The sequence below is a fragment of the Panulirus ornatus genome, chromosome 13 (assembly GCF_036320965.1).
Source record: "Panulirus ornatus isolate Po-2019 chromosome 13, ASM3632096v1, whole genome shotgun sequence".
NCBI lineage: Eukaryota > Metazoa > Arthropoda > Malacostraca > Decapoda > Palinuridae > Panulirus > Panulirus ornatus.
The window spans coordinates 49,723,617-49,746,974 of NC_092236.1; the positions used below are offsets into that span (position 1 = coordinate 49,723,617).

The window sequence follows — 23,358 nt, forward strand, 5'->3', positions numbered from 1 at the left end:
AGTTGTGTGTGTGTGTGTGTGTGTGTGTGTGTGTGTGTGTGTGTGTGGGAGCAATGAAAAATGAGGAAGGAGAGAACATTATCCTTGAGAGCAAAAATGGGTATGTTTAAAGGAATAGTAGATACAACAATATTATATGATTGTGAGACATGGGCTATAGATAGGGTTGTACTGAGGAGGGTGAATGTGTTGGCAATGAATTGTTTGAGGACAATATATGGTGTGAGGTGGTTTGATCAAGTAAGTAATGAAAGGGTAAGAGAGATGTGTAGAAATAAAAAGAGTGTGGTTGAGAGAGCAGAAGAGGGTGTGATGAAATGGTTTGGACATATGGGGAGAATGAGTAAGGAAAGATTGACAAAGAGGATATATGTGTCAAAGGTGAAGGGAACAAGGAGAAGTAGGAGTACCAAATTGGAGGTGGAAAGATGGAATGAAAAAGATTTTGAGTGATCAGGGCCTGAACATAGAGGAGGGTGAGAAGTGTGCAAGGAATAGAGTGAACTGGAAGGACGTGGTATACAGGGGTCAATGTGTTGTTAGTGGACTGAACCAAAGCATGTGAAATATCTGGGGTAAACCATGGAAAGGTCTAGGGGGCCTGGATGTGGATAGGGAGCTATGGTTTCGGTGCATTACACATAACAGCTTGAGGCTGAGTGTGAACAAATGTGGCCTTTGTCTGTTTTGCCTGGCACTACCTCACTGAAGCTGGGGGTAGCGATGCTGTTTCCTGCAGGGCGGGTAGCGCCTGGAATGGATGAAAGCAAGCAAGTTTGAATATGTACATGTGTATATGTATGTATATGTGCATGTATTGGCATTTATTTACATATGTGTATATGAGTGGATGAGCCATTGTTAGTCTGTTTCCTGACACTACCTCGCCGACGTGGGAAATGGCAGTCAAGTATAATGAATATGAATAATGTATTACAGAGTTGCTAACAGTATTATTGGTATGGTATTTTAAAAGTAGTCAAAAAAAAAAAATGTAAATGAGAAGTCAAGGTCATATTAGGTAACACATTTTTTAGTATACATTTAGATAGCTAATAAAGATAATGGCTGTTGCCAAGCTAATTTTTTGCCAAAAGCTTATAATTCAACATGGTGAAGGTGGCTGGCATAAGAGGGGAAGACATTTCTTTTTTCTTTTTTTTATTGATAGTAAAGAAATCATCTTAATCCCAGTGATTAGAGTTTTGTGGTACAGGGGAAAGGGGAGACCAAAGTGGAGATGGAAAAACTGAGTTAATAAAATTTTAAGGGCTCGAGGACTGAGCATGCTGCAATGTGAAAGGTGTGCATGAGACACAGTGAATTAGAGCCTTGTGGTATGCAGGGGGTGACATAATGTCAATGGTCTGAACGAGGACATATGAAGCAGCTGGGGAAGCCACTAAAAGGTCTATGAGACATGGTTATGGATATGGGACTGTGGTTTGGTGCATTACACATGACAGCTAGAGAATGGATTTAAGCAAATGAGGCCTTTTCCTCATTTGTTTGTGGTTGATGCATGAAACAGCAAATAAGTATTTTTCTTCAAGGCTGCAAGTGATCCAGTTAAAATCATTGAAGTGCTTGCATCTTATAACTTACGGTCATACAAGATGACTTGTATGAGGAACTCACTCTTATATTTCAGTATCTAAAAGAGCATGCAGGAGCCAGGCAGGGAGTGCTCATCCTCCTCAAAGGCTCTGATTTGGGTGTCTGAATATGTGTTGATGTAATCAAGATGAGGAGAGAGGAGAGATAGGTATTATGTTTGAGGAAAGAAACCTGGATGTTCTGTCTCTTAAGTGAAACAAAACTCAAGGGTCAAGGCTTGAACATGCAGGAGGGTGAAAGGCATGCACGGGATGGGAGTGAATTGGAGCATTGTGGTTTATTAGGGTTGATATGCTGTCAGTGGACTGAACCAGGGCATATGAAGTAGCTAGAGTAAACCATGGAAAGTTTTGTGGGGTCTGGTTGTAGATAGGGAGCTGTGGTTTTGTTGCATAACACATGACAGCTAAAGAATGGATGTGGCATTTCTTCACCCATTCCTGGCTCTACCTTGCTTACACAGGAATCAGTGATCAAGTATGAATATATCACTATGTATACTTATAGTGATGGGTGATTTGAATGCAAAGGTGAGTAATGTGGCAGTTGAGGGAATAATTGGCATACATGGGGTGTTCAGTGTTGTAAGTGGAAATGGTGAAGAGCTTGTAGATTTATGTGCTGAAAAAGGACTGCTGATTGGGAATACCTGGTTTAAAAAGCGAGATATACATAAGTATACGTATGTAAGTAGGAGAGATGGCCAGAGAGCGTTATTGGATTACGTGTTAATTGATAGGCGTGCAAAAGAGAGACTTTTGGATGTTAATGTGCTGAGAGGTGCAACTGGAAGGATGTCTGATCATTATCTTGTGGAGGCGAAGGTGAAGATTTGTAGGGGTTTTCAGAAAAGGAGAGAATGTTGGGGTGAAGAGAGTGGTGAGAGTAAGTGAGCTTGGGAAGGAGACTTGTGTGAGGAAGTACCAGGAGAGACTGAGTACAGAATGGAAAAAGGTGAGAACAAAGGAGGTAAGGGGAGTGGTGGAGGAAAAGGATGTATTTAGGGAATCAGTGATGGCTTGCACAAAAGGTGCTTGTGGCATGAGAAGCGTGGGAGGTGGGTTGATTAGAAAGGGTAGTGAGTGGTGGGATGAAGAAGTAAGAATGTTAGTGAAAGAGAAGAGAGAGGCATTTGGACGATTTTTGGAGGGAAAAAATGCAAATGAGTCGGAGATGTATAAAAGAAAGAGGCAGGAGGTCAAGAGAAAGGTGCAAGAGGTGAAAAAAGAGGGCAAATGAGAGTTGAGGTGAGAGAGTATCATTAAAATTTTAGGGAGAATAAAAAGATGTTTTGGAAGGAGGGAAATAAAGTGCGTAAGACAAGGGAGCAAATGGGAACTTCAGTGAAGGGGGCTAATGGGGAGGTGATAACAAGTAGTGGTGATGTGAGAAGGAGATGAAGTGAGTATTTTGAAGGTTTGTTGAATGTGTTTGATGATAGAGTGGCAGATATAGGGTGTTTTGGTCGAGGTGGTGAGCAAAGTGAGAGGGTTAGGGAAAATGATTTGGTAAACAGAGAAGAGGTAGTAAAAGCTTTGTGGAAGATGAAAGCCGGCAAGGCAGCAGGTTTGGATGGTATTGCAGTGGAATTTTTTAAAAAAGGGGGTGACTGTATTGTTGACTGGTTGATAAGGTTATTTAATGTCTGTGTGACTCATGGTGAGGTGCCTGAGGATTGGCATAATGCTTGCATAGTGCCATTGTACAAAGGCAAAGGGGATAAGAGTGAGTGCTCAAATTACAGAGGTATAAGTTTGTTGAGTATTCCTGGTAAATTATATGGGAAGGTATTGATTGAGAGGGTGAAGGCATGTACAGAGCATCAGATTGGGGAAGAGCAGTGTGGTTTCAGAAGTGGTAGAGGATGTGTGGATCAGATATTTGCTTTGAAGAATGTGAGAAATACTTAGAAAAGCAAATGGATTTGTATGTAGCATTTATGGATCTGGAGACGGCATATGATAGGGTTGATAGAGATGCTCTGTGGAAGGTACTATGAATATATGGTGTGGGAGGCAAGTTGTTAGAAGCAGTGAAAAGTTTTTATCGAGGATGTAAGGCATGTGTACGTGTAGGAAGAGAGGAAAGTGATTGGTTCTCAGTGAATGTAGGTTTGTGGCAGGGGTGTGTGATGTCTCCATGGTTGTTTAATTTGTTTATGGATGGGGTTGTTAGGGAGGTGAGTGCAAGAGTTTTGGAAAGAGGGGCAAGTATGCAGTCTGTTGGGGATGAGAGAGCTTGGGAAGTGAGTCAGTTGTTGTTTGCTGATGATACAGTGCTGGTGGCTGATTCATGTGAGAAACTACAGAAGCTGGTGACTGAGTTTGGTAAAGTGTGTGAAAGAAGAAAGTTAAGAGTAAATGTGAATAAGAGCAAGGTTATTAGGTACAGTAGGGTTGAGGGTCAAGTCAATTTGGAGGTAAGTTTGAATGGAGAAAAACTGGAGGAAGTGAAGTGTTTTAGATATCTGGGAGTGGATCTGGCAGCGGATGGAACCATGGAAGCGGAAGTAAATCATAGGGTGGGGGAGGGGGCGAAAATCCTGGGAGCCTTGAAGAATGTGTGGAAGTCGAGAACATTATCTTGGAAAGCAAAAATGGGTATGTTTGAAGGAATAGTGGTTCCAACAATATTGTATGGTTGCGAGGCGTGGGCTATGGATAGAGTTGTGCGCAGCAGGGTGGATGTGCTGGAAATGAGATGTTTGAGGACAATGTGTGGTGTGAGGTGGTTTGATCAAGTAAGTAATGAGAGGGTAAGAGAGATGTGTGGAAATAAAAAGAGCGTGGTTGAGAGAGCAGAAGAGGGCGTTTTGAATCGGTTTGGGCACATGGAGAGAATGAGTGAGGAAAGATTGACCAAGAGGATATATGTGTCGGAGGTGGAGGGAACGAGGAGAAGTGGGAGACCAAATTGGAGGTGGAAAGATGGAGTGAAAAAGATTTTGTGTGATTGGGGCCTGAACATGCAGGTGGGTGAAAGGCGGGCAAGGAATAGAGTGAATTGGATTGATGTGGTATACCGGGGTTGACATGCTGTCAGTGGATTGAATCAGGTCATGTGAAGCGTCTGGGGTAAACCATGGAAAGTTGTGTGGGGCCTGGATGTGGAAAGGGAGCTGTGGTTTCGGGCATTCTTGCATGACAGCTAGAGACAGAGTGTGAACGAATGGGGCCTTTGTTGTCTTTTCCTAGCGCTACCTCGCACACATGAGGGGGGAGGGGGATGGTATTCCATTTGTGGCGAGGTGGCGATGGGAATGAATAAAGGCAGACAGTGTTAATTGTGTGCATGGGTATATATGTATGTGTCTGTGTGTGTATATATATGTGTACATTGAGATGTATAGGTATGTATATTTGCGTGTGTGGACGTGTATGTATATACATTGTGTATGGAGGTGGGTTGGGCCATTTCTTTCGTCTGTTTCCTTGTGCTACCTCGCAAACTCGGGAGACAGCGACAAAGCAAAATAAATGAATAAATAAATAAGTATTTACCTACAGAAGAAAGAGTCAAGCAGAAGTGCTCATCCTCCTAGGAGACTTAGATTGGGGTGTCTGAACATGTGTGGATGTAACCAAGATGAGAAGAATGAGAGATAGGTAGTATGTTTGAGGAAAGGAACCTGGATAATTTGGCTCTGAGCGAAACGAAGCTCAAGGGTAAAAGGGAAGAGTGGTTTTGGAATGTCTTGGGAGTAAAGTCTGGGGTTGGTGAGATGACAAAGCAAAGGAAGGAGTAGCACTTTTCCTGAAACAAGAGTTGTGGGAGTATGTGATAGAGTGCAAGAAAGTAAATTCTAGATTGATGTGGGTAAAACTGAAAGTGGATAGAGAGAGGTGGGTGATAATTGGTGCCTATTCCCCTGGTCAAGAGAAGAAAGATCATGAACAGCAAGTGTTTTGGGAGTAGCTGAATGAGTGTGTTAGCTGCTTTGATGCACAAGACCGGGTTATAATGATGGGGGATTTGAATGCGAAGGTGAGTAATGTGGCAGTTAAGGGTATAATTGGTGTACATAGGGTGTTCAGCATTGTAAATGGAAATGGTGAAGAGCTTGTGGATTTGTGTGCTGAAAAAGGACTGGTGATTGGGAATACCTGGTTTAAAAAGAGATATGTACATAAGTTTACATATGTGAGTAGGAGAGATGGCAAAGGGTGTTCTTGGATTATGTGTTAATTGATAGGCATGTAAAAGAGATACTTTTGGATGTAAATATTCTGAGAGGGGCAGCTGGAAGGATGTCTGATCACTCTCTTGTGGAGGTGAAGGTGAAGATTTGTAGAGGTTTTTTCAGAAAACAAGAGACAGTGTTGGGGAGAAGACAGTGGTAAGAGTAAGTGAGCTTAGAAGGGAGACTTGTTTGAGGAAGTACCAGGAGAGATTGAGTGTAGAATGGCAAAAGGTGGGAGAAAATAATGTGAAGGGAGTGGGAAAGGAATGGGATATATTTAGGGAAGCATTGATGGCTTGTGCAAAAGATGCATGTGGCATGAGAAAGGTGGGAGGTGGGTAGATTAGAAAGGGTAGTGAGTGGTGGGATGAAAAGTAAGGTTGTTAGTGAAAGAGAAGAGAGAGGCATTTGGACAGTTTTTGCAGGGAAGTAGTGCAAATGATTGGAGATGTATGAAAGAAAGCTGCAGGAGGTCAAGAGAAAGGTGCAAGAGGTGAAAAAGAGGGCAAATGAGAGTTGGGGTGATAGTATCAATAAATTTCAGGGATAATAAAAAGATTTTTGGAAGAAGTAAATAATGTGCGTAAGACAAGAAAACAAATGGGAACATCGGTGAAGGGGGCGAATGGGGAGGTAATAACAAGTAGTGATGAAGTGAGGAGATGGAGTGAGTATTTTGAAGGTTTGTTGGATGTGTTTGAAGATAGAGTGGGAGATACAGGGTGTTTTGGTCAGAGTCGTGTGCGAAGTGAGAGGGTCAGGGAGAATAGTTTGACAAACAGAGAAGAGGTAGTGAAAGCTTTGCGGAAGATGAAAGCTGGCAAGGCAGCGGGTTTGGATGGTATTGCAGTGGAATTTATTTAAAAAGGGGGTGACTATGTTGTTGATTGGTTGGTAAGGATATTCAGTGTATGTATGGATCATGGTGAAGTGCCTGTGGATTGCCAGAATGCTTGCATACTGCCATTGTACAAAGGCAAAGGGGATGAAGGTGAGTGTTCAGATTACAGAGGCATAAGTTTGTTGAGTATTCCCAGGAAACTTTATGGGAGGGTATTCATTGAGAGGGTAAAGTCATGTACAGAGCATCAGATTAGGAAAGAGCAGTGTGGTTTCAGAAGTGGTAGAGGATGTGTGAATCAGGTGTTTACTTTGAAGAATGTGTGAGAAATACTTAGAAAAACAGGTGGATTTATAGGTATCATTTATGGATCTGGAGAAGGCATAGGATAGGGTTGACAGAGATGCTTTGTGGAAGGTTTTAAGAGTATATGGTGTGGGAGATACGTTTCTAGAAGCAGTGAAAAGTATTTGCCAAGGATGTGAATGCACGAGTTTTGGAGAGAGGGCCAAGTATGCAGTCTGGTGTGGATAAGAGGGCTTGGGAAGTGAGTTAGTTGTTATTTGCTGATGATACAGTGCTGGTGGCTGATTCAGGTGAGAAACTGCAGAAGTTGGTGACTGGCTTTAGTAAAGTATGTGAAAGGAGAAATTTGAGAGTAAATGTGAATAAGAACAAGATTATTAGGCTCAGTAGGGTTGAGGGGCAAGTTCATTTGGGGATAAGTTTGAACGGAGAAAACTGGAGGAAGTGAAGTGTTTTAGATATCTGGTAGTGGATTTAGCAGCAAATGGAACCATGGAAGTGGAAGTGAGTCACGGTGGGTAGGGGTGAAGGTTCTGGGAGCATTGAAGAATGTATGAAAGTCAAGAACATTATCTCGGAGAGCAAAATGGGTACGTTTGAAGGAATAGTGGTTCCAACAATGGATTTGTTGGAAATGAAATGTTTGAAGACATTATCTGGTGTGAGGTGATTTGATTGAGTAAGTAATGAAAGGATAAGAGAGATGTGTTGTGATAGAATGAGTGTTTTTAGAGAGAGAGCAAAAGAGGGTGTGTTGAAATGGTTTAGATACATGGAGAGAACGAGCGAGGAAAGATTGACTAAGAGGATATATATGTCATAGAGGAGGAGGGATCAAGGAGGAGTGGGAGACCAAATTGGAGGTGGAGGTTGTTGTGAGAAAGATTTTGAGCCTGAACATACTAGAGGGTGAAAGGTGTGCAAGGAATAGAGTGAATTGGAACGACATGGTATACCGTGGTAGACGTGCTGTCAGTGAATTGAACCAAGGCATCTGAAGCGTCTGGGGTAAACCATGCAAAGGGAGCTGTGGTTTCGATGCATTACACATGAAAGCTAGAGACTGAGTGTAAACGAATGCAGGCCTTTTTTGTTTGTCCCTGGCGCTGCCTGGCTGGAGAGGGGGAATGCTGTTTTCTGTGTGACAAAGTGGCGACAGGAATGGATGAAGGCAGCAAGTATGGATATGTACATATGTGTATATATATATGTCTATGTATGTATACATTGAGATGTATATGTATGTATATGTGTGTGTGGAGGCATTTATGTATAAACGTGTATGTGGGTGGGTTAGGCCAATCCTTGTCTGTTTCCTTGCACTACCTCGCTAACACGGGAGACGGCGGTTTAGTATAATATATATATTTCTTTTCTTTATATTTCAAACTATTCGCCATTTCCGGCATTAGCGAGGTAGCGATAAGAACAGAGGACTGGGCCTTTGAGGGAATACCCTCACCTGGCCCCCTTCTCTGTTCCTTCTTATGGAAAATTAAAAAAAACGAGAGGGGAGGATTTCCAGCCCCCTGCTCCCTCCCCTTTTAGTCTCCCCCTACGACACGCGGGGAATACATGGGAAGTATTCTTTCTCCCCTATACCCAGGGATATATTTTATATTTATTTATTTATTTTGCTTTGTCGCTGTCTCCCGCGTTTGCGAGGTAGCACAAGGAAACAGACGAAAGAAATGGCCCAACCCACCCCCATACACATGTATATACATACACGTCCACACACGCAAATATACATACCTATACATCTCAATGTACACATATATATAAACACACAGACACATACATATATACCCATGCACACAATTCACACTGTCTGTCTTCATTCATTCCCATCACCACCTCGCCACACATGGAATACCATCCCCCTCCCCCCTCATGTGTGCGAGGTAGCGCTAGGAAAAGACAACAAAGGCCCCATTCGTTCACACTCAGTCTCTAGCTGTCATGCAATAATGCCCGAATCCACAGCTCCCTTTCCACATCCAGGCCCCACACAACTTTCCATGGTTTACCCCAGATGCTTCACATGCCCTGATTCAATCAACTGACAGCACGTCTACCCCATATACCACATCGATCCAATTCACTCTATTCCTTGCCCGCTGTTCACCCTCCTGCATGTTCAGGCCTCGATCACTCAAAATCTTTTTCACTCCATCTTTCCACCTCCAATTTGGTCTCCCACTTCTCCTCGTTCCCTCCACCTCTGACACATATATCCTCTTGGTCAGTCTTTCCTCACTCATTCTCTCCATGTGCCCAAACCATTTCAAAACACCCTCTTCTGCTCTCTCAACCACGCTCTTTTTATTTCCACACATCTCTCTTACCCTTACATTACTTACTTGATCAAACCACCTCACACCACACATTGTCCTCAAACATCTCATTTCCAGCACATCCACCCTCCTGCGCACAACTCTATCCATAGCCCACGCCTCGCAACCATACAACATTGTTGGAACCACTATTCCATCAAATATGGCTATGCCATTTTTGCTTTCCGAGATAATGTTCTCGACTTCCACACATTCTTCAAGGCTCCCAGGATTTTCGCCCCCTCCCCCACCCTATGATCCACTTCCGCTTCATGGTTCCATCCGCTGCCAGATCCACTCCCAGATATCTAAAACACTTTACTTCCTCCAGTTTTTCTCCATTCAAACTTACCTCCCAATTGACTTGACCCTCAACCCTACTGTACCTAATAACCTTGCTCTTATTCACATTTACTCTTAACTTTCTTCTTTCACACACTTTACCAAACTCAGTCACCAGCTTCTGCAGTTTCTCACATGAATCAGCCACCAGTGCTGTATCATCAGCGAACAACAACTGACTCACTTCCCAAGCTCTCTCATCCCCAACAGACTTCATACTTGCCCCTCTTTCCAAAACTCTTGCATTCACCTCCCTAACAACCCCATCCATAAACAAATTAAACAACCATGGAGACATCACACACCCCTGCCGCAAACCTACATTCACTGAGAACCAATCACTTTCCTCTCTTCCTACACGAACACATGCCTTACATCCTCGATAAAAACTTTTCACTGCTTCTGACAACTTTCCTCCCACACCATATATTCTTAATACCTTCCACAGAGCATCTCTATCAACTCTATCATATGCCTTCTCCAGATCCATAAATGCTACATACAAATCCATTTGCTTTTCTAAGTATTTCTCACATACATTCTTCAAAGCAAACACTTGATCCACACATCCTCTACCCCTTCTGAAACCACACTGCTCTTCCCCAATCTGATGCTCTGTACATGCCTTCACCCTCTCAATCAATATCCTCCCATATAATTTACCAGGAATACTCAACAAACTTATACCTCTGTAATTTGAGCACTCACTCTTATCCCCTTTGCCTTTGTACAATGGCACTATGCACGCATTCCGCCAATCCTCAGGCACCTCACCATGAGTCATACATACATTAAATAACCTTACCAACCAGTCAACAATACAGTCACCCCCTTTTTTAGTAAATTCCACTGCAATACCATCCAAACCTGCTGCCTTGCCGGCTTTCATCTTCCGCAAAGCTTTTACTACCTCTTCTCTGTTTACCAAATCATTTTCCCTAACCCTCTCACTTTGCACAACACCTCGACCAAAACACCCTATATCTGCCACTCTATCATCAAACACATTCAACAAACCTTCAAAATACTCACTCCATCTCCTTCTCACATCACCACTACTTGTTATCACCTCCCCATTTGCGCCCTTCACTGAAGTTCCCATTTGCTCCCTTGTCTTACGCACTTTATTTACCTCCTTCCAGAACATCTTTTTATTCTCCCTAAAATGTAATGATACTCTCTCACCCCAACTCTCATTTGCCCTTTTTTTCACCTCTTACACCTTTCTCTTGACCTCCTGTCTCTTTCTTTTGTACATCTCCCACTCAATTGCATTTTTTCCCTGCAAAAATCGTCCAAATGCCTCTCTCTTCTCTTTCACTAATACTCTTACTTCTTCATCCCACCACTCACTACCCTTTCTAATCAACCCACCTCCCACTCTTCTCATGCCACAAGCATCTTTTGCGCAATCCATCACTGATTCCCTAAATACATCCCATTCCTCCCCCACTCCCCTTACTTCCATTGTTCTCACCTTTTTCCATTCTGTACTCAGTCTCTCCTGGTACTTCCTCACACAAGTCTCCTTCCCAAGCTCATTTACTCTCACCACCCTCTTCACCCCAACATTCACTCTTCTTTTCTGAAAACCCATACAAATCTTCACCTTATCCTCCACAAGATAATGATCAGACATCCCTCCAGTTGCACCTCTCAGCACATTAACACACACTCATATATATATATATATATATATATATATATATATATATATATATATATATATATATATATATATTTTTTTTTTTTTTTTTTTTTTTTTTTTTTTTTTTTTCGCTGTCTCCCGCGTTTGCGAGGTAGCGCAAGGAAACAGACAAAAGAAATGGCCCAACCCACCCCCATACACATGCCTTGATTCAATCCACTGACAGCACGTCAACCCTGGTATATCACATCGCTCCAATTCACTCTATTCTTTGCCCTCCTTTCACCCTCCTGCAGGTTCAGGCCCCGATCACACAAAATCCTTTTCACTCCATCTTTCCACCTCCAATTTGGTCTCCCTCTTCTCCTCGTTCCCTCCACCTCCGACACATATATCCTCTTGGTCAATCTTTCCTCACTCATTCTCTCCATGTGACCAAACCATTTCAAAACACCCTCTTCTGCTCTCTCAACCACGCTCTTTTTATTTCCACACATCTCTCTTACCCTTACGTTACTTACTCGATCAAACCACCTCACACCACACATTGTCCTCAAACATCTCATTTCCAGCACATCCATCCTCCTGCGCACAACTCTATCCATAGTCCACGCCTCGCAACCATACAACATTGTTGGAACCACTATTCCTTCAAACATACCCATTTTTGCTTTCCGAGATAATGTTCTTGACTTCCACACATTCTTCAAGGCTCCCAGAATTTTCGCCCCCTCCCCCACCCTATGATCCACTTCCGCTTCCATGGTTCCATCCGCTGCCAGATCCACTCCCAGATATCTAAAACACTTCACTGCCTCCAGTTTTTCTCCATTCAAACTCACCTCCCAATTGAATTGACCCTCAACCCTACTGTACCTAATAACCTTGCTCTTATTCACATTTACTCTTAACTTTCTTCTTTCACACACTTTACCAAACTCAGTCACCAGCTTCTGCAGTTTCTCACATGAATCAGCCACCAGCGCTGTATCATCAGCGAACAACAACTGACTCACTTCTCAAGCTCTCTCATCCCCAACAGACTTCATACTTGCCCCTCTTTCCAAAACTCTTGCATTCACCTCCCTAACAACCCCATCCATAAACAAACAACCATGGAGACATCACACACCCCTGCCGCAAACCTACATTCACTGAGAGCCAATCACTTTCCTCTCTTCCTACACGTACACATGCCTTACATCCTCGATAAAAACTTTTCACTGCTTCTAACAACTTACCTCCCACACCATATATTCTTAATACCTTCCACAGAGCATCTCTATCAGCTCTATCATATGCCTTCTCCAGATCCATAAATGCTACATACAAATCCATTTGCTTTTCTAAGTATTTCTCACATACATTCTTCAAAGCAAACACCTGATCCACACATATATATGTATATATATTCTTTCTCCCCTATCCCTAGTGATAGGTGAGAAAGAATACTTCCCACGCATTTCTCACGTGTCGTAGAAGGCAACTAAAGGGGGCAAGAGCGGGTGTCTGAAAACCCTTCCTTCCTTGTATTTTAACTTTCTAGAATGGGAAACAGAAGAAGGAGTCACGCAGGGAGTGCTCATCCTCCTCAAAGGCTCAGATTGGGGTGTCTAAATGTGTGTGGATGTAACTAAGATGAGAAAAAAGGAGAGATAGGTAGTATGTTTGAGGAAAGGAACCTGCATGTTTTGGCTCTTTGAGTGAAACAAAGCTCAAGGGTAAAGGGGAAGAGTGGTTTGGGAATGTCTTGGGAGCAAAGTCAGGGGTTAGTGAGAGGACAAGAGCAAGGCAAGGAGTAGCACTACTCCTGAAACAGGAGTGGTGGGAGTATGTGATAGAGTGTAAGAAAATAAACTGTAGATTGATATGGGTAAAACTGAAAGTTGATTGAGAGACATGGGTGATTATTGGTGCATATGCACCTGGGCATGAGAAGAAAGATCGTGAGAGACAAGTGTTTTGGGAACAGCTGCATGAGTGTGTTAGTAGTTTTGATGCACGACACCGGGTTATAGTGATGGGTGATTTGAATGCAAAGGTGAGTAATGTGGCAGTTGAGGGAATAATTGGTGTACATGGAGTGTTCAGTGTTGTAAATGGAAATGGTGAAGAGCTTGTAGATTTATGGGCTGAAAAAGGACTGGTGATTGGGAATACCTGCTTTAAAAAGAGAGATATACATAAGTATACGTATGTAAGTAGGAGAGATGTTCAGAGAGCGTTATTGGATTACGTGTTAATTGATAGGCGCGCAAAAGAGAGACTTTTGGATGTTAATGTGGTGAGAGGTGCAACTGGAGGGATGTTTGATCATTATCTTGTGGAGGCGAAGGTGAAGATTTGTAGAGGTTTTCAGAAGATGAAAGCTGGCAAGGCAGTGGGTTTGGATGGTATTGCAGTGGAATTTATTAAAAAAGGGGGTGACTGTATTGTTACCTGGTTGGTAAGGTTATTTAATGTATACCACATCATTCAACTTCACTCTACTCCTTGCACCCCTTTCACCCTCCTGCATGTTCAGGCCCCGATCACTCAAAATCTTTTCAATCAATCCTTCCACCTCCACTTTGGTCTCCCACTTCTTCTCGTTCCCTCCACCTTTGACACATATATCCTCTTTGTGTTTTGGCTTAAAGTGAGACAGGAAGGTCCTCCGTGGGAAGGGTAGAAGAATTCTTGTGCATCGTGACAGCTACTTGGATACCCGGGCGCGACTTTGAGCTGGATGTGGCCTGAGCTACCACCTCACCATGGAGCTGGGGTGTGAACTGTGACCATTTCAATACACCCTCTTCTGCTCTCTCAACCACACTCTTTTTATTACCACACATCTCTCTTACCCTTTCATTGCTAACTCAATCAAACCACCTCACACCACATATTGTCCTCAAAACATCTCATTTCCAACACATCCACCCTCATTCGCACAACCCTGTCTATAGCCCACGCCTCGTAACCGTATAACATCATTGGAACCACTATTCCTTCAAACATGCCCATTTTTGCTTTCCCAGATAATGTTCTCACCTTCCATACATTTTTCAATGCTCCCAGAAGAACCTTCACCCCCTTCCCCACCCTGTGACTCACTTCTGCTTCCATGGTTCCATCCGCTGCCAAATCCACTCCTAGATATCTAAAACACTTCATTTCCTCCAGTTTTTTCCATTCAAACTTACCAGTTGCCTTGTCCCTCAACCCTGCTGTACCCAATAACTTTGCTCTTATTCACATTTACTCTCAGCATTCTTCTTTCACACATTTTACCAAACTCAGTCACCAGCTTCTGCAGTTTCTTACCGAACCAGCCACCAGCGCAGTATCATCAGCGAACAAAAACTGACTCACTTCCCGAGCTCTCTCATCCACAACACACTGCATACTTGCCCCTCAACAAAACTCTTGCATTCACCTCCCTAAGAACCCCATCCTTAAACAAATTAAACAGCCATAGAGACATTCCGCACCCCTGTCGCAAACTGACATTCACTGGGAACCAATCACGTTCCTCTCTTCCTACTCGTACTCATGCCTTACATCCTCGATAAAAAATTTTCACTGCTTCTAGCAACTTACCTACGACACCATATACTCTTAATACCTTCCATAGAGCGTCCCTATCAACTCTTATCATATGCCTTCTCCAGGTCTATAAATGATACATAAAAATCCATTTGTTTTCCTAAGTATTTCTCGCATACATTTTTCAAAGCAAACACCTGATCCAAACATCCTCTACTACTTCTAAAACCACACTGCTCTTCCCCAATCTGATGCTCTGTGCATGCCTTCACCCTCTCAATCAATACCCTCCCATACCCTCCCTAACCCTCTCACTTTGTACACCACCTCAACCAATACACCCTATATCTGCCACTCTACCATTTAACTCATTCAGCAAACCTTCAAAATATCACTCCATCTTCTCATCACTACTTGTTATCACTTCCCCATTAGCCCTCCTCACCGATGTTCTCATTTGTTCTCATGTCTTACGCACTTTATTTACTTCCTTCCAAAACATATTTTTATTCTCCCTAAAATTTAATGATACTCTCTCACTCCAAATCGTTTCCCCTCTTTTTCACCTTTTGCACATTTCTCTTGACCTCTTGCCTCTTTCTTTTATACGTCTCCCTGTCATTTGCACTATTTCCTCGCAAAACTCGTCCAAATGCCTCTCTCTTCACTTTCACTAATTATCTTACTTCATCCCACCACTCGCTACCCTTTCTAATCTACCCACCTCCCACGCTTCTCATGTCACAAGCATCTTTTGCACTAGCCATCACTGCTTCCCTAAATACATCCCATTCCTCCCCCACCTCCCTTACGTCCTTTGTTCTCACCTTTTTCCATTCTGCACTCAGTCTATCCTGGTACTTCCTCACACAAGTCTCCTTCCCAGGCTTACTTATTCTCACCACTCACTTCACCTCAACATTCTCTCTTCTTTTCGGAAAATCTCTACAAATCTTCACCTTTGTCTCCCCAAGATAATGATCAGACATCTCTCCAGTTGCCCCTCTCAGCACATTAACATACAAAAGTCTCTCTTTCACGCGCCTATCAATTAACACGTAATCCATTAACACTCTCTGGCCATCTCTCTTTCTTACATACGTATACTTATATGTACATATCTCTTTTTAAACCAGGTATTCCCAATCACCAGTCCTTTTTCAGCACATAAATCTACAAGCTCTTCACCATTTCCATTTACAACACTGAACACCCCATGTACACCAATTATTCCCTCAACTGCCACATTACTCACCTTTGCATTCAAATCACCCATCACTATAATCCGGTCTCGTGCATCAAAACTACTAACACAATCTCTCAGCTGCTCCCAAAACACTTGCCTCTCATGATCTCTCTTCTCATGTCCAGGTGCATATACACCAATAATCACCCATCTCTCTCCATCCACTTTCAGTTTTACCCATATCAATCTAGAGTTTACTTTCTTACACTCTATCACATATTCCCACAACTCCTGTTTCAGGAGTAGTGCTACTCCTTGCCTTGCTCTTGTCCTCTCACCAACCCCTGACTTTACTCCCAAAACATTCCCAAACCACTCTTCCCCTTTACCCTTGAGCTTCATTTCACTCCGAGCCAAAACGTGATTGGTTCTCAGTGAATGACGGTTTGCGGAAGGGGTGCATGATGTCTCCATGGTTGTTTAACCATGGGGTTGTTAGGGAGGTGAATGCAAGAGGTTTGGAGAAAGGGCCAAGTATGCAGTCTGTTGTGGAGGGGGCTTGGGAAGTGAGTCAGTTGTTGTTCGCTGATGATACAGCGCTAGTGGCTGATTCGGATGAGAAACTGCAAAAGCTGGTGACTTGAGTTTGATAGTGTGTGAAACAAGAAAGTTGAGAGTAAACGTGAATAAGAGCAAGGTTATTAGGTACAGTAGGGTTGAGGGACAAGTCAATTGGGAGATACATTTGAATGGAGAAAAAACTGGAGGAAGTGAAGTGTTTTAGATACCTGGGATTGGATTTGGCAGCGGAAGGAACCATGGAAGCGGAAGTAAGTCATAGGTTGGGGAAGGGAGCGAAAGTTCTGGGATCGTGAAAGAATGTGTGGAAGGCGAGAACCTTATCTCGGAAAGCAAAAATGGGTATGTTTGAAGGAATAGTGGTTCCAACAAATATTGTTGTGAGGCATGGGCTATAGATACGGTTGCGCAGAGGAGGGTGGATGTGTTGGAAATGAGATGTTTGAGAACAATATGTGGTATGAGGTGGTTTGATTAAGTAATGAAAGGGTAAGACAGATGTGTGGTAATAAAAAGAGTGTGGTTGAGAGAGCAGAAAAGGGTGTATTGAAATGGTTTGGTCACATGGAGAGAATGAGTGAGGAAAGATTGACCAAGAGGATATATGTGTCAGAGGTGGAGGGAATGAGAAGAAGTGGGAGACCAAATTGGAGGTGGAAAGATGGAATGAAAAAGATTTTGAGTGATTGGGGCCTGAACATGCAGGAGGGTGAAAGGCGTGCAAGGAATAGAGTGAATTGGAACGATGTGGTATACAAGGGTTGGCGTGCTGTCAGTGGATTGAACCAGGGCATGTGAAGTGTCTGGGGTAAACCATGGAAAGTTGTGTGAGGCCTGGATGTGGAAAGGGAGCTGTAGTTTCATTGCATTATACATGACAGCTAGAGACTGAGTGTGAACGAATGTGGCCTTTATTGTCTTTTCCTAATGCAACCTCGCGCACATGATGGGGAGAGGGGGTTGTCATTTCATGTGTGGCGGGGTGGCGATGGGAATGAATAGGGCAGACTATGAATTATGTACACATGTATATATGTATATGTTTGTGTGCGTATGTATATATTATTTATTTGCTTTGTCGCTGTCTCCTGCGTTAGCGAGGTAGCACAAGGAAACAGACGAAAGAATGGCCCAACCCACCCACATACACATGTATATACATACACGTCCACACACGCAAATATACATGCCTATACATCTCAATGTACACATATATATACACATACAGACATATACATATATTTACACATGTACATAATTCATGCTGTCTCCCTTATTCATTCCCGTCGCCACCCCGCCACACATGAAATGACAACCCCCTCCCCCTGCATGTGCACAAGGTAGCACTATATAAAAGACAACGAAGGCCACTCGTTCACACTCAGTCTGTAGCTGTCATATATACTGCACCGAAACCACAGCTCCCTTTCCACATCCAGGCCCCACAAAACTTTCAATGGTTTACCCCAGATGCTTCACATGCCCTGGTTCAATCCACTGACAGCACGTCCACCCCAGTATACCCCATCGTTCCAATGCACTCTATTCCTTGCGCACCTTTTACCCTCCAGCATGTTCAGGCCCCAGTCACTCAAGATCTTTTTCTCTCCATCTTTCCACCTCCAATTTGGTGTGCCACTTCTCCTTTTTCTCTCCACCTCTGACACATATATCCTCTTTGTCAATCTTTCCTCACTCATTCTCGCCATATGACCAAACCATTTCAAAACACCCTCTTCTGCTCTCTCAACCACACTCTTTTTATTACCACACATCTCTCTTACCCTTTCATTACTTAGTCAAACCACCACTCTCCACATATTGTCCTCAAACATCTCATTTCCAGCACATCCACCCTCCTCCACACAACTCTATCTGTAGCCCACGCCTCTTAATCATTTAACATTGTCGGAACCACTATTCCTTCAAACATACCCATTTTTGCCCTCCAAGATAATGTTCTCACCTTCCACACATTTTTCAATGATCCCAGAACTTTTACCCCCTCCCCCACCCTTATTACTCACTTCAGCTTCTGTGGTACCATCCGGTGCCAAATCCACTCCCAGATGTCTAAAACACTTCACTTCCTCCAGTTTTTCTCCATTCAAACTTACCTCCCAATTGACTTGTCCCTCAACCCTACTGTTCCTAACAACCTTGCTCTTATTCACATTTACTCTCAGCTTTCTTCTTTCACACACCTTACCAAACTCAGTCACCAGCTTCTGCAGTTTTTCACCCAAATCAGCCACCAGTGCTGTATCATCAGCGAACAGCAACTGACTCACTTCCTAAGCTCTCTCATCCACAACAGACTGCATACTTGCCCCTCTTTCCAATTTCTTGCATTCACCTCCCTAACAAATTAAATCCATAAACAAATTGAACAACCATAGTGACATCACACACCCCTGCCACAAACCGACATTCACTGAGAACTAATCACTTTCCTCTCTTCCTACACATACACATGCCTTACATCTTTGTTAAAAACTTTTCACTGCTCCTAACAACTTGCCTCCCACACCATATATTCTTAATACCTTCCACAGAGCATCTCCATCAACTCTTATCATATGCCTTCTCCAGATCCATAAATGCTACATACAAATCCATTTGGTTTTCTAAGTATTTCTCACATACATTCTTCAGAGCAAACACCTGATTCACACATCCTCTTCCACTTCTGAAGCCACACTGCTCTTCCCTAATCTGATGCTCTGTACATGCCTTCACCCTCTTAATATCCTCCCACATAATTTCCCAGGAATACATTTAACAAACTTGTACCTCTGTAATTTGAGCACTCACCTTTATCCCCTTTGCCTTTGTACAGTGGCACTATGCAAGCATTCTGCCAATCCTCAGACACCTCACCATGAGTCATACATACATTGAATAATCTTACCAACTAGTCAACAGTACATTCACCCCCTTTTTTTAATAAATTCCACTGCAATACCATCCAAACCCGCTGCCTTGCCGGCTTTCATCTTCCGCAAAGCTTTTACTATCTCCTCTCTGTTTACCAAATCATTCTCCTTAACCCTCTCACTTTGCACACCACGTTGACTAAAACACCCGATATCTGCCACTGTATCATCAAGCACATTCAATGAACCTTCAAAATACTCACTCCATCTTCTCACATCGCCACTGCTTGTTATCACCTCCTCATTAGCCCCCTTCATTGATGTTCCCATTTGTTCCCTTGTCTTACGCACTTTATTTACCTCCTTTCAAAACATCTTTTTATTCTCCCTAAAATTTAATGATACTCTCTCACCCCACCTCTCATTTGCTATCTTTTTCACCTCTTGTACCTTTCTCTTGACCTCCTGCTTCTTTCTTTTATACATCTTCCAGTCATTTTGCATTATTTCCCCGCAAAAATTGTCCAAATGCCTCTCTCTTCTCTTTCACTAATAATCTTACTTCTTCATCCCACCACTCACTATTTCTAACCTGCCCACCTCCCACGCTTCTCATGCCACAAGCATCTTGTGTGCAAGCCATCACTGCTTCCCTAAATACATTCCATTCCTCTCTCACACCCCTTACATCCTTTGTTCTCACCCTATTATATATTACAGAGGTATAAGTTTTTTTAGTATTCCTGGGAAATTATATGGGAGGATATTGATTGAGAGGGTGAAGGCATGTACAGAGCATGAGATTGGGGAAGAGCAGTGTGGTTTCAAAAGTGGTAGAGGATGTGTGGATCAGGTGTTTGCTTTGAAGAATGTATGTGAGAAATACTTAGAAAAGCAAATGGATTTGTATGTAGCATTTATGGATCTGGAGAAGGCATATGATAAAGTTGATAGAGATGCTCTGTGGAAGGTATTAAGAATATATGGCGTGGGAGGCAAGTTGTTAGAAGCAGTGAAAAGTTTTTATTGAGGATGTAAGGCATGTGTATGTATAGGAAGAGAGGAAAGTGATTGGTTCTCAGTGAATGTTGGTTTGCGGCAGGGGTGTGTGGTGTCTCCATGGTTGTTTAATTTGTTTATGGATTGGGTTGTTAGGGAGGTGAATGCAAGAGTTTAGGAAAGAGAGGCATGTATGGAGTCTGTTGTGGATGAGAGAGCTTGGGAAGTGAGTCAGTTGTTGTTCGCTGATGATACAGCGCTGGTGGCTGATTCATGTGAGAAACTGCAGAAGCTGGTGACAGAGTTTGGTAAAGTGTGTGAAAGAAGAAAGCTGAGAGTAAATGTGAATAAGAGCAAGGTTATTAGGTACAGTTGGGTTGAGGGACAAGTCAATTAGGAGGTAAGTTTGAATGAAGAAAAACTGGAGGAAGTGAAGTGTACTAGATATCTGGGAGTGGATTTGGCAGCAGATGGAAGCAGGTAATGAATCGTAGGGTGGGGGAGGGGGCGAAAGTTCTGGGAGCGTTGAAGAATGTGTGGAAGGCGAGAACATTATCTTGGAGGGCAAAAATGGGTATGTTTGAAGGAATAGTGGTTCCAACAATGTTATGTGGCTGCGAGGTGTGGACTATTGATAGAGTTGTGCAGAGGAGGGTGGATGTGCTGGAAATGAGATGTTTGAGGATAATATGTGGTGTGAGGTGGTTTTATCGAGTAAGTAATAATAGGATAAGAGAGGTGTTTGGTAGTAAAAAGAGTGTGGTTGAGAGAGCAGAAGAGGGTGTTTTGAAATGGTTTGGTCACATGTAGAGAATGAGTGAGGAAAGATTGACCAAGAGGATGTATGTGTCAGAGTTAGAGGGAACGAGGAGAAGTGAGAGACCAAATTGGAGGTGGAAAGATGGAGTGAACAAGATTTTGAGTGACCAGGGCCTGAACATGCAGGAGGGTGAAAGGTGTGCAAGGAATAGAGTGAATTGGAACGATGTGGTATACCGGGGTGAATGTGCTGTCAATGGATTGAACCAGGGCATGTGAAGTGTCTTGGGTAAACCATGGAAAGTTCTGTGGGGCCTGGATGTGGAAAGGGAGCTGTGGTTTTGGTGCATTATACATGACAACTAGAGACTGAGTGTGAACGAATGTGGCCCTTGTCTTTTCCTAGCGCTACCTCGTGCACATGCAGGTGGAGGGGGTTGTTTTTTCATGTGTGGCGGGATGGATATGGGAATGAATAAAGGCAGACAGTATGAACTATGTACATGTTATATTTTTTTTTTTTTTTTTATTATACTTTGTCGCTGTCTCCCGCGTTTGTGAGGTAGCGCAAGGAAACAGACGAAAGAAATGGCCCAACCCCTCCCCATACACATGTATATACATACGTCCACACACGCAAATATACATACCTACACAGCTTTCCATGGTTTACCCCAGACGCTTCACATGCCTTGATTCAATCCACTGACAGCACGTCAACCCCGGTATACCGCATCGCTCCAATTCACTCTATTTCTTGCCCTCCTTTCACCCTCCTGCATGTACAGGCCCTGATCACACAAAATCTTTTTCACTCCATCTTTCCACCTCCAATTTGGTCTCCCTCTTCTCCTCGTTCCCTCCACCTCCGACACATATATCCTCTTGGTCAATCTTTCCTCACTCATTCTCTCCATGTGCCCAAACCACTTCAAAACACCCTCTTCTGCTCTCTCAACCACGCTCTTTTTATTTCCACACATCTCTCTTACCCTTACGTTACTTACTCGATCAAACCACCTCACACCACATATTGTCCTCAAACATCTCATTTCCAGCACATCCATCCTCCTGCGCACAACTCTATCCATAGCCCACGTCTCGCAACCATACAACATTGTTGGAACCACTATTCCTTCAAACATACCCATTTTTGCTTTCCGAGATAATGTTCTCGACTTCCACACATTCTTCAAGGCTTCCAGAATTTTCGCCCCCTCCCCCACCCTATGATCCACTTCCGCTTCCACGGTTCCATCCGCTGCCAGATCCACTCCCAGATATCTAAAACACTTCACTTCCTCCAGTTTTTCTCCATTCAAACTCACCTCCCAATTGACTTGACCCTCAACCCTACTGTGCCTAATAACCTTGCTCTTATTCACATTTACTCTTAACTTTCTTCTTTCACACACTTTACCAAACTCAGTCACCAGCTTCTGCAGTTTCTCACATGAATCAGCCACCAGCGCTGTATCATCAGCGAACAACAACTGACTCACTTCCCAAGCTCTTTCATCCCCAACAGACTTCATACTTGCCCCTCTTTCCAAAACTCTTGCATTCACCTCCCTAACAACCCCATCCATAAACAAATTAAACAACCATGGAGACATCACACACCCCTGCCGCAAACCTACATTCACTGAGAACCAATCACTTTCCTCTCTTCCTACACGTACACATGCCTTACATCCTCGATAAAAACTTTTCACTGCTTCTAACAACTTGCCTCCCACACCACATCAGATTGGGGAAGAGCAGTGTGGTTTCAGAAGTGGTAGAGGATGTGTGGATCAGGTGTTTGCTTTGAAGAATGTATGTGAGAAATACTTAGAAAAGCAAATGGATTTGTATGTAGCATCTATGGATCTGGAGAAGGCATATGATAGAGTTGATAGAGATGCTCTGTGGAAGGTATTAAGAATATATATATATATATATATATATATATATATATATATATATATATATATATATATATATATATATGTATACGTTGAGATGTATAGGTATGTATATTTGCATGTGTGGATGTGTAGTTATATACATACATATGTATGTGGGTGGGTTGGGCCATTCTTTCATCTGTTTCCTTGCGCTATCTTGCTAACGCGGGAGACAGCGACAAAGTGGAATAAATAGAAATAGATATTATTTATTT

General features: G+C 43.0%; 1 protein-coding gene across 5 annotated transcripts in view; it reads left to right on the forward strand.

Annotated features, from left to right (window-relative positions):
- The window catches only part of LOC139752850 (tubulin polyglutamylase ttll-4-like), a 327,656-nt gene that overhangs the window by 302,491 nt on the left and 1,807 nt on the right, over positions 1-23,358 (forward strand). The gene's annotated exons all lie outside the window — the stretch shown is intronic.